This window comes from Jaculus jaculus, chromosome 15 (assembly GCF_020740685.1).
Source record: "Jaculus jaculus isolate mJacJac1 chromosome 15, mJacJac1.mat.Y.cur, whole genome shotgun sequence".
NCBI classification, from domain to species: Eukaryota; Metazoa; Chordata; class Mammalia; order Rodentia; family Dipodidae; genus Jaculus; species Jaculus jaculus.
In genome coordinates, this window is record NC_059116.1 from 51,272,183 (window position 1) to 51,291,421 (window position 19,239).

The 19,239-nt window shown below is 38.5% G+C and overlaps 1 protein-coding gene across 5 annotated transcripts in view; it reads left to right on the top strand.

Moving 5' to 3' along the window:
- Positions 1-19,239, top strand: part of Nol4 (nucleolar protein 4) — a 416,619-nt gene that overhangs the window by 15,063 nt on the left and 382,317 nt on the right. The window lies entirely within an intron of this gene.

Genomic DNA, 19,239 nt, shown 5'->3' on the forward strand with positions numbered 1-19,239 from the left:
ATGGTGCTCATGTGAACAATTAACAGCTTTTCTAAAGTACTTGTAAGAAATCGATACTGATCTTGAGTCTCCAGGAGGTACTTTGCAGGCGCTGGCACTCTGCCTGGCTGTGGACCAAGCTCATGATGAAGCAGGCCCCCTCTGTCCACACAGTTGCCTTACTGCCATAGCTAGAATGGCATGTGTGAGGAGAACTTGTGTAGTTTCAGATGACAGTTTGTATAAAATAACTTGCTTTGCTAAGAATCATGGTATTTTGATTTGGTACTTAAGTGATATTTTTGGAGTGTAAATTAGCATTAACGTATATATGACTCCAACAAAAACATTTTGTTGTATTAAAGAGTACTGTATTGATTTACCAAAGTTTTGTAACTTAGTAAAATTCTCACCTTTCTTGGACTTGCCCTTGTTCACTGAGCACGCTGCCGGGGTGGGGGCGTGGCACCCAGAAAACGAAGTCCTTCCTCGAGTGGGTTCTGCGGCGGAGCTGTGCTCGTTCTTGTTGCTTTCACGTGCTCCGTAGAAAGTCGAGCCGTGTGTCGCAGCCAGGCACGTGTGCCTCGGTTACGGGAATGTGATTACTTTTTTGAGGTAATTGACCACAAAACATCTTTACATGCGAACTATGTCATGTGAGATTGCTTGACGCAGTCTTGATTCAAAGCCAGGTCCCCCTGGTGATGGTGTCCCCAACGGGGTGTGTGGCTGGGAGGAAACAGCAGTGGGGTAGGGGAACCCCCGCAAGAGCTGCAGTCCAGGTTCTCCGCGCTACAAAGTACAAACCCAGAAAACGTATCTGCTCCACTTTCAAGTGCGAGACCATCCTGAGAGAGATCTCTGAGACTAGGGTTGTATCTTTTTGGCAAAAGGTGATTCGTTCTCACCTTTATTTTACAGTGCTTAATGTAACCAATCTCAGGTGGGCTTTCCTACTAGATCCTAGTTAATATGTATACATAAGGGCAGAAAAAGTATTACTAAATTTAATTTGTGGTTTTCTTAAAATATTACTTAAAGAATCTAAGAGGGTGGGAATCTTTAGCTAGTTATAAACGCAGATTAAAACCAATGGAGTTTCTGAGGGTTTTTGTTTTTGGGGTGTGTGGGATTTTTTTTTGTAATTGAAGATGGTTTTTATAAATGAAATGCCATTGTATCTTAACAACATTGCCAAATCTTATTGTACAAAAAGTGGCTTGTATAATTTTGTGTTCTGAAATGAATATTTCTGGAAAAGTCCTATGCGTTTTTTTTTTTTTTACTTTGATGTAGCGATGAAATTCTGTAAGCTGGTAAAATATAAATACACAAACGAACTCACTGAAGATTTCAAATTACCCTGGAATAAATGTTAGTCAATGCAGCCTTGAGCATCTTAACCCTATTTAAGTGAACTTACATGAATTTAAAACATTTGTGGTTAATATAAACTTAATTTCTCTATGAAAAAAATGTGATTGATCAATAACTTGAAAAGTAGAAAATGATAATAAATCTATAAAGGTTTCTGCTTTATGAAGGACACTTTCTTTCTAAGTAATGTGTAACTTCTCATTCTCCTTCACTGTAGTTTAGACTGGAAATGAGAAACAATATATGGCCGATGTACTTGCAATGTCAATCAGTGAGCTCATACTTGAAGAAAAGGGCCTTTTCATGTAACAAAATTTTTAGAAGTTATTTATATATTGCTATAAATTAAATACAAAGTATGGTGGTTTGATTCAGGTGTCCCCCATAAACTTAGGTGTTAATGCTAGGTCCCAACTGATGGAGATTTGAGAATTAACACCTCCTGGAGGCAGTGTATTGTTGGGGGTGGGCTTATGGGTTTTATTGCCAGTTTCCCCATGCCAGTGTTTGGCACACTCTCTGTCAAAATTTTCCACCTTCTGTTGGCCAGGTAGTGATGCCCACCCACTGCTCATGTCATCATTTCCTCCTGCCATCATGGAGCTTCCCCTCAAGCCTATGAGCCAAAATAGACCTTTTTTCCCTACAAGTTGCTCTTGTTTGAGTGATTTCTACCAGCAATGCGAACCTGACTACAACAGTAAAGTGGTCTAGGAGTGAGGTTGCTGCTAGACATCTGACTGTGTGAGTTTGGCCTTTTTGGAGCTGATTTTCAAGAGGAATGTGGAAGGATTTGAAACCTTGGCCTAAGAGACACCTTGCAGAGCTGTAAGTACAGCTTCATGGACTATTCTGGTCAGAGTTGAAAGACCTGAATTCAGTAAGAACTATGGACTGTGAGATTTGGCTTATGAGGGTGAGAAAGAGCTTTGCTTTGACTGGTCTAGAAGCAAGTTGTGTGAAAAGCTTGCTGTTATGCCTGGGTCCTGAGAAGTTGTGCAGGGTTGCTTTGTGTAGAAATGAACTAGTGTGAGCAGAAGGATATGACACAGAAAAAATGAAATCTTTGGGCCTAAACTGCTGCATGTTGACCAGCAAATAGTTTGATATGTTATAGCCTTCGAGACTGAGCCAGCTGACCTGCACTGGGACAACAAAAGAATGTAGACTCTATGTAGATTCTTTTGAAGAGGACTGAATGCTCAAGGAAGGCCCTGTTCTTTAAAGTCTGCTTTATTCTCCCCACCAAATTAACAAATTGGCATCCTACCTGTTATTGTGGATTATAAGAAATGCAGGAAAGAGGGTCATTGAGTTTGTAACACCGTCTTGTGTTTTGAAAATGGCCACGGGCAGTGTGAAACAGGTTTGCTGGATGCCTGCATAGAGACCCCATGGAGCCATGAGGATGAACCGTGGATTGCAGTGGAGACCCAGTGTAGATGTCGGGACAATGGTATGGCTGCTAAGGAAAGCTGCCAGCCCCAGTGAAGTTTTCCAGGACTGTGAGTAGCCTAGCTGGAGGGGTGGAATTGGAATGCCAGAGATTTGTTGCTGGTTAGAATTAGTGGGCTTGGAGATTTGTTACTGGCTAGAGTTGTTGGACTTGGAATATAGAGTTTGGTGTTTGCCCTGTTTAAATCATGTATTGGTTGAATATTTCTTTGCTGTGCCCAATGCCATCTTTTGCAGTTTGAAGGTTTATTCTGTGCCATTATGTTATTTTGAGGTTATTTTTTTTTGGTATTATGGCTCAGTTAAAAGGTCTTGGACTATGCAGATGTATAAAAATCATTGGGATTGATAAAAACTATGGGGACTTTTAAAGGTGGACTGAATGCATGGCATTTAAAATCATATATGTTTATCAGTTTATGGGGGCCAGGGGTGGAATTTGGTGGTTTGATTCAGGTGTCTCCCATAAACTTAGGTGTTCTGAATGCTAGGTTCCCAGCTGATGGAGATTTGGGAATTAATGCCTCCCGGAGGCAGTGTATTGTTGGGGGCGGGCTTATGGATGTTATAGCCAGTTTCCCCTTGCCAGTGTTTGGCACACTCTCCTGTTGCTATTGTCCACCTTATGTTGGCCAGGGCGTGATGTCCAGCATCTGCTCATGCCATCGTTTTCCCCTACCTTTTATCGCCTATGTACACTGACAAGATGGTCAGAACCTCACTGCAAGGCAGTTATGAAGGAGTGGAGGCAATGGCTGTGAAGGCAGAAATGAAGTGTAGTTTACTGTAATCTTATGTTTTAGAATTCTTTCTTCTACTCATTCTTGGTTTCCAGACTCTGTGCTGTCTTTACATCGCCTTTTGAATAGATTGTTTTCTAATGGTTTTATATAATTTTCCACTCCTCTGCTGCATTAAAATTATTATCATTAACATTTCCAAATACTACCTGTAACATAATTTTCTTTACTTTTTCTATATAATATGCTATCTTACTCATTTAATGTTTTAAGTCTTCCTTCTTGCTGAATTATCATAACTGCTTTTACATTAATCGGTATGTGCTTGAGTGGGTGTGCATTTATGGGTAAAACCGATCTTTGGGAAAAGGGTGGGGACTTCCTTTACCTCGTGGAATCTGGTATTTTAAAGTACATACCAACAACCTACTGATATGCTAAAATAGAAGTCCTACACCAGGTGTTCAGGGTTCTTAATTTTTAAGAAACTGCTATGTCAGCTTCTAGGGCTGACCAAGATAGCTCATGTCACTGGGAGCCATCCACTATAATGACTAAGCTAAAAACTTTGAAAAGAATGTCAAACACACAACTCCCAAAGAACTCTGCCAAGCCAGCAGTGGCAGAAAGGACAGTGATGGATAGAAGTCAGCTGCACACACACAGAGTGGTACATCCTGCTCGCCATCCTTTCACCTCCTGGAGTTAATGTGCTAGTGGCCTCATCTTGGGTCAAAGCAGAGAAAGCAGACATTACAAACTCTGAGGCAACATCCTCTGTTCAAAGCCCAGGAAAAGGGGCCCCTGCATTGGAGAAGGTGGAGGAACCCCTGCTTTTTCTTCTCTTTCTCTACTTTTTTTTTTTAAACTTTTCCCATGAAGCCTTTATCAAGAGCATAACACAAGTCATAGAGCCAAATGGCTGCTGCAGAGGTGGGCAGTGTCAACAGAGGGAAGTAAAACCCAAGTATAAGAACACTGGAGATGGCTCAGTAGGTGAAGTTCTTGCCACATACCCATGAGGACCAGAGTTTAGATCTCAGCATCCATACAAATGTCTGATGGGAATGGCACTCTGGAGGAACCCTGCCTCTATAATGTGGAGAGTGACCAAGGAAGAAAATTTATGTCAACCTCTGTCCCACACGTGCACACATGCGTGCACACACACACCCCACCACCACCACCGCAGAGGCATGAACACACATTTACACTCAGACATGCACACTACATGCACATATACATACAAAAGTAAACAAAGAAGAAAAATCAAGTAGAAAGCCTGTCTCTTTGATCCAAGGAATTAAGCAAAAGACACCTTTTGACAAAAGAGTACCTTAGATTCTCATCAACACTTCATTTATTCTTGCTTCCTTTTTCAAAAAAAAATTGAGGCAAGCCCAACAGACTGCTGCCTTAGAATTCTGTACAGTGCAGGATGCTAAGATTCTAAGGAGAAACCAAGTTTTATAGTATGTAGGGATTAGAAAATCCCCCCCCCCCATGTGTGTGTGTTAGTGGAGAATCACACAGTGTGAGGGAAATTCCACTTAATACACTTAATAGGGTTTCCTGCATCGTTTCAAGACACAATACTTTTGTTTTCTTTAGGGGAATTTTAGTAGGACCAGGGCCACACAAGGTAATATTCATTGTGTTCAGGATACAACATTAAACTGGGATTTAAAACAATGAAAATTGGACCAATTCTGCAGGAGACAGCTACTAGATCCCTGTTCTGAGATTATGCAGATGTTGGAATTTGATAGATTTTGAAGTAGCTATTATCACCATACTTCATGCCAGAGTTGTACCTTCTCTCAGAAGGAATGAAAGATAGAGGATCTCAGCAGGGAAAGAAAAACTTTAAAAAGGAATCAAATGCAAGGCTGGTGAAATGGATAAATTACATGCTTTACAAGTGTGAGTTCCTAACTTTGTATCAGAATACCTGTGGAAAGATGGATTCTATTTTGGGTGTCTGTAATCCTAGCACACTTATGAGATGGGAGGTGGAGGCCAGAGAATGCAAAAGTGAGCCATGAGAGAACCTGCCTCACATAAATTAGAAAGTGGGGGTGGTAATTGAGATTGTCATTTAATCACAAATGATCTGTGGCATACATGTACCTGCACACACATACACAGACTTGTGAATCAAAATGTTTTATAAATCTATAATCAAATGCAGCTCAAATATATGATGGAAGATAAAAATCCACTAGATATGTTCAAGAGTAGAGAGGATATGGCAAACGGAAGAGTTTAAAAGAAGATCAGTTGAGGGTCATGTGGAGATGGCTTATGATACCTACATAAAAAAGAGTCATGTAGGGTAGAGTGCACTTGTAATAATATTGCTGATAAAGGTGGCATAGGAGATTCCTGGAGTTTGCTGGCCAGGTAGTCTAACCTAAGTGGTAATTTCCAGGTTCAGTGAACATGAAAATAAGGTGGAGCATGGTTGAGAAAAACATCCAATGCCAACCTCTGGCTTCCACATGTATGCACACACAGGTGCACTAACATGCAAACAAATTAATGTGTACGCATGCAGTGTACCCACAAAAGACGAATAAAGTGATTCTATCTTAAAACTATGGTGTATTATATTTTCATATCATTGTAAACAAACACATGCAGAAAACTAAAGAAATGAAAATTTTATTTTTGGCTGGATGTGATGGTTCATGCCTTTAATGCCAGCACTTAGAAGGAAGAGGTAGATGGATTTTTGTGAGCTTGACACTACATAGTGAATTCCAGGTCAGCCTGTGCTAGAGTAAGACCCTACCAAAAAGAAAAACCAAATATCTTCACTCATTCTTTTTTTTTTTTTTTTTGCTTATTTTTATTTATTTCTTTGAGAGCAATAGACAGACGGTGAGAGAGAGGCAGGAAGAGAGGGAATGGACATGCCAGGGTCTCCAGTCAATGCAAACAAACTCCAGATGAATGTGCCCCCTTGTGTATCTGGCATGGGTCCTGGTGAATCGAGTCTTGAACTGAGGTCCTTAGGCTTAACAGGCAAGTGCTTAACCACTAAGCCATCTCTTCAGCCCCCTTCACTCATTCTTTTAAGGCATTCAGTCAGTTCCTGTGGCCTTGGGCAACCAGGAAGAGCATCATGGCTATGGGAAGCTGTACTAGGGCATGGCTTCTTCCTGTGGTCTTCTGTGAAGGAAGAAGTATCCAGGGACCCCCAAGGACCTGCCCTACTTCCTACTTCCTCTACCTTAGTCCAAACCATCAAAGTTTCAGGAGCCCCATGAACAGTACCACTGAAGACCAAGTGCTGAAATCTTGAGCCTATGGAGGGCATTATAGTTTTAAACTGTAACAGGCTAGGAAAAAAAAAATCATAAGTACACATAAGCTTAGGGACTTAGGGATACTTTCAAAAGCTAACATTAGAACCATTTGTAATCAGAAAAATGAGAAGAAAGATACTATTGCAGAAAGAAATAAAAATAATATAACATTTCTCAAATTTGTTGACAGAAACTTGAAGCTGTTCAGTGAATATCCTAATAAGATGAACTTAGAAAAATTATTCCCAAACACATCACAAATAAAGTACTGAAACAAAGTTATCTTAGAAGCAGATAGGGCAACATGATACATTATCTACCAGCAAATAATAGTACAAATTACAGCAGACTTGTCATCAGAAACCATGGAGCCCACAGGACAATGATTCAACCTTTCTATATTGTGCAAAGAAAAGCAATCATATAAACAGTGAAAAAATCCTGTACCCCATGAAACATTCATGAGTGAACATAGAGAATATGAATGCCTGGGCATTTTTCCTAGTATAAGGTGATATCTTTAGGTTAAGAATATTAAGAGATATTTTCAGGTGAAGAAAAACAATGAACTATTGTAAATAGACTTTAAAATGTTTTTTTTTTTCAGAATGAAAGGAAATGATGGAAGAAAAGTATTTAATTATTGTAGTAAGAACAGCAGATGTTAATAGGTCATTTTTCAATTTTTAAAGTCTTTATGTATGATTGTTGAAAACTAAACCTTATAGCATTATGGGTCGGGTTTCCATTTATGAATATATGCAAGAAGTAAGACTGATCTCTGAACATTAATGATTTTTAACTATAAGTCAATGGAGAATGTGACCTGGAAGTTCCCCAAGCATTGAAACAACATGGTCATAAATAATCCATTGGTAAAACAGAAGATGCTTATTAAGGAGGAAATGCACTAAACCAGTAATGTAAACCCTCCACCTAAGGAATGAAAAAAGAACAGCAGATGAAACAGAAATTTCAGTTAATTCTTGACAAGAAAATTAAATTCAAGATAAACCTTTTAGAAATCATCCCAATAATGCTTTAATCTAATAGTGTGAAGTGCCTGTGCTTTAGATCCCTATAGATGATGCTGACTTGCTCCTATTCCGCAGATTGCTCACGTGATACACTTTTTGGCGAATATTGGTAATGTGCACATTTACTGACCCTGTGATATGTTTTGGCATCATTCTCCATGGCATTGGGTGGATCATTTACTCTCCTGGGAGGCTGGAAGGCTCTATCATAGAAATACTCATGAACAGTCATTCACTTATCTCTATGTTCCAAGCCACACTAAACCAGAAAAAAAATTGTAATTCATGGTACCCTCTGTAACATTGGAAATTTTAGGAGGGTCCCAAATAATGTGGGTATATCTTTCAAGAATTATTGGATTTTGATGTTGGAGAGGCATAGAGAGCCGTATTAATTCTCAGGAGATCAAAAATATTTTTTCTTGTCATATTCCTTCACTAGCTGAGATAATTGCTTCTCACAGGAAATATGGGAACTCTTTATCCACATTAATTTGTAGCTCATGGTGTTTATGGCATGAGCCTTATGGCAGTAGGTTCCTGAAACACAAAACGTTAGACTACTGCTTCTCGATCCAATTCCTTTCACTAGGGGCTGAAGTTGTAATCTCATTTTTTTTTTTTTTTAGAAACATTCAAATGCAATTTATTTATTTTTCTTTTTTTTACTTTCTTTTTTTTTAAAAAAAATTTATTAACATTTTCCATGATTATAAAATATATCCCATGGTAATTCCCTCCCTCCCCACCCCCACACTTTCCCATTTGAAATTCCATTCTCCATCATATTACCTCCCTATTACAATCATTGTAATTACATATATACAATATCAACCTATTAAGTATCCTCCCCCCTTCCTTTCTCTACCCTTTATGTCTCTTTTTTAACTTACTGGCCTCTGCTACTAAGTATTTTCATTCTCACGCAGAAGCCCAGTCATCTGTAGCTTGGATCCACATATGAGAGAGAACATGTGGCGCTTGGCTTTCTGGGTCTGGGTTACCTCACTTAGTATAATACTTTCCAGGTCCATCCATTTTTCTGCAAATTTCATAACTTCATTTTTCTTTACCGCTGAGTAGAACTCCATTGTATAAATGTGCCACATCTTCATTATCCACACATCTGTTGATGGACATCTAGGCTGATTCCATTTCCCAGCTATTATAAATTGAGCAGCAATAAACATGGTTGAGCACGTACTTCTAAGGAAATGTGATGAGTCTTTTGGATATATGCCTAGGAGTGCTATAGCTGTTTTAGGAACCTCCACACTGTTTTCCACAATGGCTGGACCAGATTGCATTCCCACCAGCAGTGCAGAAGGGTTCCTTTTTTTCCACATCCCCGCCAACATTTATGATCATTTGTTTTCATGATGGTGGTCAATCTGACAGGAGTGAGATGGAATCTCAATGTAGTTTTAATTTTCATTTCCCCGATGACTAGTGACGTAGAACATTTTTGTAGAAGCTTATATGCCATTCGTATTTCTTCCTTTGAGAACTCTCTATTTAGCTCCATAACCCATTTTTTGATTGGCTTGTTTAATTCCTTATTATTTAACTTTTTGAGTTCTTTGTATACCCTAGATATTAATCCTCTATCAGATATATAACTGGCGAAGATTTTTTCCCATTCTGTAGGTTGTCTCTTTGCTTTTTTCACAGTGTCCTTTGCGGTGCAAAATCTTTGTAATTTCATTAGGTCCCAGTGATTAATCTGTGGTTTTATTGCCTGAGCAATTGGGGTTGTATTCAGAAAGTCTTTGCCAAGACCAATATGTTTAAGGGTTTCCCCTACTTTTCCTCTAGCAGTTTCAGAGTTTTCGGTCTGATGTTAAGGTCTTTAATCCATTTGGACTTAATTCTTGTGCATGGCGAGAGAGAAGAATCTATTTTCATCCTTCTGCAGATATATATCCAGTTTTCAAAACACCATTTGCTGAAGAGGCTGTCTCTTCTCCAATGAGTATTTTTGGCATTTTTATCGATTATCAGGTGGCTATAGCTACTTGGGCTTACATCTGGATCCTCTATTCTGTTCCACTGATCTACATGTCTGTTTTTGTGCCAGTACCATGCTGTTTTTGTTACCATGGCTCTGTAGTATAGGTTAAAATCAGGTATGGTGATACCACCAGCCTCTTTTTTGTTGCTTAGTATTATTTTAGATATTCGAGGTTTTTTGTGATTCCAAATGAATTTTTGGATTGTTTTTTCTATTTCCATGAAGAAAACCTTTGGAATTTTGGTAGGGATTGCATTAAATGTGTAGATTGCTTTAGGTAAGATTGCCATTTTCACAATACTGATTCTTCCAATTCAGGAACAAGGGATGTTTCTCCACTTTCTAGTGTCTTCTGCAATTTCTCGCTTGAGTGTTTTAAAGTTCTCATTGTAGAGATTCTTTACTTCCTTGGTTAGGTTTATTCCAAGGTACTTTATTTTTTTTTTTGATGCAATTGTGAATGGGAGTGATTTTCTGATTTCATCCTCTGTGTATTTGTTGTTAGCATATATGAAGGCTACTGATTTCTGTGTATTTATTTTGTATCTTGCTACATAATCTCATTTTTAATAAAACACCCGAGTCTATGAGGACATACATAAAAATTATCACATTTAAACTAACACATTCTGCCCCTGGCCCCCATAGACTCGTGACCATCTCAGAATACTTACTGTTGCAGTCAGCTTCACATTGCTGGGACAAACATCCAACCAGAAGCAGCTAATGGAAGGAATAGGTTTATTTCAGGCTTATAGTTCTAGGGAAACAACATCAATGGCAGAAGAAGCTGGCTCACTTCCACAGATTCATAGCAGAGACACCCTCAAACAGCCAGCACCAACAACACCAGCAAGCACCAAGCACCAGAGCTTAAAATATTCTCCACACATCTTAGGGCTGGACTCCAGCATCCACCCTCAGTCACAGGTCCTGACCTCAGTATGAGTCTTCCCATTACACTTAAGATTTAAGCTTGAGTCTATGGGGCCACACATTCAAATTACTACACTTTGTGTGTAGAGGTCAAAGTTGGGTGTGTTCCTCAATTGCTTTCCACCTTTTAAGTTTTTTTACTTATTTATTTGCAAAGAAATGAGACAGAGAGAGAGAGAGAGAGAGAAAGAATGAATTAGAGAGCAATGGGCATGCTAGGGCCTCTTGTCACTGTGAAAAAATTCCAGATGCTTGCACTACTTTGTGCATCTGGCTTTCCATGGTGCTGGGGAATTGAACATAGGCCATTAAGCTTTGCAAGCAAGTGACTTTAAGTGCTAGTTAAGTCATCTCTCCAGCCCTTCACTTATTTTTTTGAGATAGGATCTTGCTCTAAACCTAGATGTTATTGATTTGACTTCTTACAGCCACAATCACATTAAAGTTACATTATTGTGGGCTGGAAAGATGACTCAGTAGACAAAGACATTTGCTTGTAAAACCTGCCCATTTTAGGTTCAATTCCCTCTTATTCCACATAAAGTCAAATGCACAAAGAGGTGCAAGCATGCATCTGGATTTCATTTGCAGTGGCAAGAGGTCCTGATGTGCCTATATTTATCATCCCCTCTCACCTTGCAAATGAATAGTAAAGAAGATATTTTAAAATGTACTTATAATTCCCATACTACAAAGGTACTTCAATTTGATTTTTTACCCTTTCTATCTCTCTTCTGTCCTTATCCTGCCATGATCCCATCCAAAAACTCACATCTGTACTGCATTTTTTTAAAATTTAGAGCTTAAAATAGGCTTATTCAGGGTTGGAAAGAGAGCTTAGTGAAAGGTGCTTGCAAAGCCTACAGGCCCATGTTTAATGGCCCTAGTGTCCACAGACAGTCAGAGGCACAACGTGGCCTATACATCTGGAAGGAGACTCGGGTATGCCCATTCTCTCTTCCATGCCAACAAATAAAACATTTTTAAATGGGCTTATTTAACATATAAACTTTTTAAATTAAAACTTTTTTCCACCCTGCATAATTCTCTGAAAATGAATTCAAATCGTTGCAAGTACCAATTACTTGTTTAGTTTTATTCACTGGTAGTTCTGTGGTGTGGATAGATCACCACTTTTTTAACCATGACTGTAATGAAGGATATTCACTGTGAATGTTTGCTATAATGCATAACACTGAAATAGTTATCCATGTTCCGGTTGTGTGAGCATCCATTGTCATTTCTCTGAGGAGAAGGATCTGGAGTACACTTAGTGTCTGTGCTGGAGGTGATCGCAAAATGCTTGCTGAACTGCCAGCTGTTTCCCAGAGTGTCTGTACAATCTTATTCTCATGCCCACTATATACACGTAATACAGTTTGTCTATCTTACCTCCTTTCATTATTGTGATGATTATAATGATATCTATCCATGACAAAATAAAGAAAATCACACTTCCTCCTTATGTACAGTTATTTTGTTAGTATTTGAGGATAGTTGACATGGTACCAACATGTTCATATGGGTATCATTTTAATGTTATTTTTTCCTTTTGGAAACTTCATGGCTAGTTTAGTGAATTCATTCATTCCCACAGCAACATCTGTTTCTAAAAGGTTATTTCACTCCTTTTGGAAGTTTCTGAATTATATGTTTTTCATGACACTTTGGCTCTGAAATGACCCTCAAATGCCCATGTGTTAAATATTTCATCCCCACCCTGCAGTGCTATTAGTAGATGGTAGAAACCTTAGTAGCTTAGCCCACTCAGCGAACTTCAGTTCCATAGGAGTCTGCTTTTAAAAAGAAGTGTGGGACCACACCCTCTTCTTTGTCTCTATTTGCTTCCTGGGAGTGCTTCAAAGAACCACGTCCTTCTCCCATGATATTCCACAACAGGTCCAAAGCAATGGGGTGAAGCTATTATAGGCTGAAATCTCTGGAAACTATTGGGAGGCAAAGTAACCTTTTACTTATAAGCTAATTATCTCAGGTATTTATGATAGTGGAAAAAAGGTGAACATATTTATATAATAAAGATTAGAAAAAATAAGCTGGGCATGGTGGTACATGCCTATAATCCCAATACTCAGGAGGTAGAGGTAGGAGGATAGCTATGAGTTTGAGGCCACCCAGACACTGCATAGTGAATTCCAGGTCAGCCTGAGCTAGAGTGAGACCCTACCTAAAAAATAAAAACAAAACAAAACAAAAAGAAAAAAATAGGACTACAGATGGGAATAAATATAGAGTGAAGTAGACATCTTATAAAATGGAAGTTATGAACACAAGTATTTTCTTTTATTTTTTTATTTTTTATTTATTTTTAATTTTTATTAACATTTTCCATGATTATAAAATATATCCCATGGTAATTCCCTCCCTCCCACCCTCACTCTTTCCCATTTGAAATTCGATTCTCCATCATATTATCTCCCCATTACAATCATTGTAATTACATATATACAATATCAACCTATTAAGTATCCTCCCCCCTTCCTTTCTCTACCCTTTATGTCTCCTTTTTACCTTACTGGCCTCTGCTACTAAGTATTTTCACTCTCATGCAGAAGCCCAATCATCTGTAGCTAGGATCCACATATGAGAGAGAACATGTGGCGCTTGGCTTTCTGGGTCTGGGTGACCTCACTTAGTATAATACTTTCCAGGTCCATTCATTTTTTCTGCAAATTTCATAACTTCATTTTTCTTTACCACTGAGTAGAACTCCATTGTATAAATGTGTCACATCTTCATTATCCACTCATCTGTTGATGCACATCTAGGCTGGTTCCATTTCCCAGCTATTATAAATTGAGCAGCAATAAACATGCGTGAGCATGTACTTCTAAGGAAATGAGATGATCCTTTGGATATATGATTAGGAGTGCTATAGCTGGGTCATATGGTAGATCAATCTTTAGCTGTTTTAGGAAACTCCACACTGTTTTCCACAATGGCTGGACCAGATTGCATTCCCACCAGCAGTGTAGAAGGGTTCCTTTTTTTCCACATCCCCGCCAACATTTATGATCATTTGTTTTCATGATGGTGGCCAATCTGACAGGAGTGAGATGGAATCTCAATGTAGTTTTAATCTTCATTTCCCTGATGACTAGTGACGTAGAACATTTTTTTAGATGCTTATATGCCATTCGTATTTCTTCCTTTGAGAACTCTCTATTTAGCTCCATAGTCCATTTTTGATTGGGTTGTTTGATTCCTTATTATTTAACTTTTTGAGTTCTTTGTATACCCTAGATATTAATCCTCTATCAGATATATGGTTGGTGAAGAATTTTTCCCATTCTGTAGGTTGCCTCTTTGCTTTTTTCACTGTGTCCTTTGCGGTGCAAAATCTTTGTAATTTCATGAGGTCCCAGTGATTAATCTGTGGTTTTATTGCCTGAGCAATTGGGGTTGTATTCAGAAAGTCTTTGCCAAGACCAATATGTTGAAGGGTTTCCCCTACGTTTCCTCTAGCAGTTTCAGAGTTTCCGGTCTGATGTTAAGGTCTTTAATCCATTTGGACTTAATTCTTGTGCATGGGGAGAGAGAAGAATCTATTTTCATCCTTCTGCAGATGTATATCCAGTTTTCCCAATACCATTTGCTGAAGAGGCTGTCTATTCTCCAATGAGTATTTTTGGCATTTTTATCGAATATCAGGTCGCTATAGCCACATGGGCTTACATCTGGGTCCTCTATTCTGTTCCACTGATCTACATGTCTGTTTTTGTGCCAGTACCATGCTGTTTTTGTTACCATGGCTCTGTAGTATAGGTTAAAATCAGGTATGGTGATACCACCAGTCTTATTTTTGTTGCTCAGTATTATTTTAGATATTCGAGGTTTTTTGTGATTCCAAATGAATTTTTGGATTGTTTTTTCTATTTCCATGAAGAAAGCCTTTGGAATTTTGGTAGGGATTGCATTAAATGTGTAGATTGCTTTAGGTAAGATTTCCATTTTCACAATACTGATTCTTCCAATTCAGGAACAAGGGATGTTTCTCCACTTTCTAGTGTCTTCTGCAATTTCCCGCTTGAGTGTTTTAAAGTTCTCATTGTATAGATTCTTTACTTCCTCGGTTAGGTTTGTTCCAAGGTACTTTATTTATTTATTTTTTTTTTTGATGCAATAATGAATGGGAGTGATTCTCTGATTTCATCCCTTGTGTGTTTGTTGTTAGCATATATGAAGGCTACTGATTTCTGTGTATTCATTTTGTATCCTGCTACTTGGCTGTAGGATTTGATCAGCTCTAACAGTTTGCTAGTAGAGTCTTTAGGGTCCTTTATGTATAGAATCATCTCATCTGCAAATAATGATAACTTGATCTCTTCCTTTCCAATTTGTATCCCTTTTATGTGTGTCTCTTGCCTTATTGCTATGGCTAAGTCTTCCAAAACTATATTAAATAAAAGTGGGGACAGTGGACACCCTTGTCTTGTTCCTGATTTTAGTGGAAAAGCTTACACTTTTTCCCCATTTAGTAATATGTTGGGTGTAGACTTGAGATAAATAGCCTTTATTATATTGAGATATGTTCCTTCTATTCCCAGTCTCTGTAGGACTTTTATCATGAAGTGATGTTGGATTTTGTCAAATGCTTTCTCTGCGTCTAATGAGATGATCATGGGATTTTTGTCCTTCAACCAGTTTATGTAATGTATTACATTTATAGATTTGTGTATGTTGAACCATCCCTGCATCTCTGGGATAAAGCCTACTTGGTCAGGGTGAATGACCTTTTTGATATATTCTTGTATTCTGTTTGCCAATTTTTTTTTTTTTTTTTTTTTGGTTTTTCGAGGTAGGGTCTCACTCTAGCTCAGGCTGACCTGGAATTCACTATGGAGTCTCAGGGTGGCCTTGAAGTCATGGCGATCCTCCTACCTCTGCCTCCCGAGGGCTGGGATTAAAGGCGTGCGCCACCACGCCCGGCATGTTTGCCAATATTTTGTTGAGAATTTTTGCATCTATGTTCATGAGGGAGATTAGTCTGTAATTTTCTTTTTTTGTTCTATCTTTGCCTGGTTTTAGTATCAGGGTGATGCTAGCCTCATAGAAGGAGTTTGGTAGAATTCCTTCTTTTTCTATTTCCTGGAAAAGCTTTAGAAGCAATGGTGTTAGCTCTTCCTTAAAAGTCTGGTAAAATTCAGCAGGGAATCCATCTGGGCCTGGGCTTTTTTTAGTTGGGAGATTATTGATAACTGTTCGGATCTCCATGTTTGTTATAGGTCTATTTAAGTGATTAATCTCATTTTGATTTAATTTATGTAGGTCATATAGATCAAGGAAATCATCCATTTCTTTCAGATTTTCATACTCTGTGGAGTATATGCTTTTATAGTATGTCCCTATGATTTTTGAATTTCTCTGGAATCTGTTGTGATGTTACCTTGTTCATCTCTGATTTTATTAATTTGTGTCTCTTCTCTCTTTCTTTTGGTCAGATTTGCTAAGGGTTTATCAATCTTGTTTATTCTTTCAAAGAACCAACTCTTTGTTTCATTAATTCTTTGGATTGTTCTTTTTGTTCCTATTTCATTAATTTCTGCCCTAATCTTTATTATTTCTTCCCGTCTACTGATTTTGGTTTGCCTTGTTCTTCTTTTTCCAAGGCTTTAAGGCCAAGCATTAGGTCATTTACTTGCGACCTTTCTAATTTCATAATATAGGCACTTAAGGCTATAAATTTACCTCTTAGAACTGCCTTCATTGTGTCCCAGAGATTTTGTTATGTTGTGTTCTCATTATCATGTGACTCTATAAATTTTTTGATTTCCTTTTTGATTTCTTCATTGACCAATTCATCATTTAGTAGTGTATTGTTTAGTTTCCATGATTTTTTGTATGCTCTATAGCCTTTCTTGCTACTGATTTGTAGTTGAATTCCATTGTGGTCAGATAGAATGCAAGGAATTATTTCAATTTTCCTGAATTTGTTAAGATTTGCTTTGTGTCCTAATACATGGTCTATTTTAGAGAATGTTCCATGTGCTGCTGAAAAGAATGTATATTCTGCAGCCTTTGGATGAAATGTCCCGTATATATCTGTTAAGTCCATTCCTTCTATGACCTCATTTAGTCCAGATGCCTCTCTGTTTATTTTTTCCTGGGATGACCTGTCAATTGATGAGAGTAGGTTGTTAAAGTCACCCACCACCACTGTGTTTGGTATTATCTGTGACCTTAGTTCTAATAGTGTTTGTTTGATGAATTTGGGAGCCCCCATGTTAGGTGCATATATGTTTAGGATTGTAATGTCCTCCTGTTGGAGTGTGCCCTTAATCAATATAAAGTGACCTTCCTTATCTTTCTTAAATAACGTTGGACTAAATTCTACCCTGTCCGATATTAGGATAGCAACCCCTGCTTGTTTTCTAGGCCCATTTGCTTGAAACACCGTCTTCCAACCTTTCATCCTAAGGTAATATCTATCCTTTGTAGAAAGGTGAGTTTCTTGGAGACAACAAATTGTAGGATCCTGCTTTAACCCAGTCTGCGAATCTATGTCTTTTCGTTGGGGCATTGCGTCCGTTGCTATTAAGAGGTATTATTGAAACGTGTGTATTTATGTTTGCCATTTTTTTTTTTTTTGTGGTTCCGGTTCTGCCTGTGCTCTCTTGTGTTAACTAGTATTTGAGTATTGCTTGTTTTTTCTAGGTTCCTTATATGTATGCTTTTCCTTTTCTTCAGCCTGGAGGATTCTATCAAGTATTTTCTGTAGAGCTGGTTTTGTCTTCAAATACTCCCTTAACCTGCTTTTGTCATGGAATGTCCTTATTTCTCCGTCTATTTGAATGGATAACTTTGCAGGATAAAGTATCCTTGGTTGACAGTTGTTATCTTTTAGAACTTGGAATATATCACCCCACGCCCTTCTGGCTTTGAAAGTTTGTGTTGAATAATCTGCTGTAATCCTAATGGGCTTACTTTTGTAGGTAACTTGATTTTTCTCTCTAACTCCTTTCAATATTTTTTCTTTGGTGTGTATGTTTGGAAGTTTGATTATAATATGGCGAGGAGAGGTTCTTTCCAGGGTTTGTCTGGCCAGGGTTCTAAAGGCTTCCTGTATCTGTATTGCCACCTCTTTCCCAATTTGGGGGAAATTTTCTTCTATGATTTTGTTGAAGACACCTACTATGCCTTTTGAGTGAAATTCTTCTCCTTCTACTATGCCCTGAATTCTAATATTTGATCTTTTCATAGTGTCCCGAATATCTTGAAAATCCCACTCATACTTTTCTATAAGTTTATCTTTGTCTTTGTTGGCCTGTATTAATCTGCCACCTGGTCTTCTAGCTTAGATATTCTGTCCTCTCCTTCATCCATTCTTCTGGTGAGCTTTTCTAAAGAGTTTTTTATTTCATTAACTGTGTTCTTCATTGCTAGTAATTCTGACTGGTTTTTCTTTATTATTTCTATTTCCTTATTTATGTCTTATATTGCCTTCTTTATTTCATGAACTTGGTGTCCTGCATCTTCTTTGATTACTTTGATTTCCTCTTTAAGTTCCTCTTTGACTCCTTTGATTTGTTCTCTGACTTCTTTGAACATATTTACAATCATTCTTTTGAAATCTTTTTCAGGCATTCCTCTAACTCGTTCTCACTGGAGGTCATTTCTGATGCATTAATACTTTTAGGTGGATTTATATCGTCTTGCTTTTTAGTGTTTCTTGTGTTATAATGTATATATTTTTGCATCTTGGATTAAGTTAGTGCTTGGATTTTCTAGCTTGCTGGGTATTCTTAGCTGTATCAATTGATTTGATGTTACATATTTTCAGGGTAGGAGCTTAAGGTGTTAGATGTGGCTCTTAAGACTCTGAGAGTATCTACAAAGGTGCTCCTAGGGGTTGAGTTTCCCTGCTATGGGATATTCAAGTAGGCTGAGTGGAATAAAACACAGGTAGATTCTAAAAGTTAACTAAACACTGTACCCATTCAGTCAAAAACAGCCCCTAGTATGTATGCCAGAGTAGTTATTATAACAACCAGATCATCTATCAACACAGAGGTTAAGATTTCTACTCTGTTGAGGGATCCCAGTCAGCTTGTTACCAAGTGAGATCCTTCCCTGGTGCAAACCCAGTTACCTTGGATGAGTTTGGTCTCAGTCAAGTTGCTGCCTGGGTCGTTGGGCTGCTGTTCTGATTTCTGGAGCTGGGTACTGGCTTTTCCTTTGGGGCAAACCAAGCCTGGCAACTGTGGCCCTGCAGATCAGCACCCCCACTGCTGGAACTGCTGCTGCTTCTGGGTCTGCTGTTGTTGCCGCTCCTGGGTCTGCTGCTGCTGGGGCCGCTGGTACCGGTTCCGGAGCTGCTGATGTTGCTGCTGAACTCTGCTCCTGCTTGTGTTCCGCTGTCGGCTCACGTTGGCATG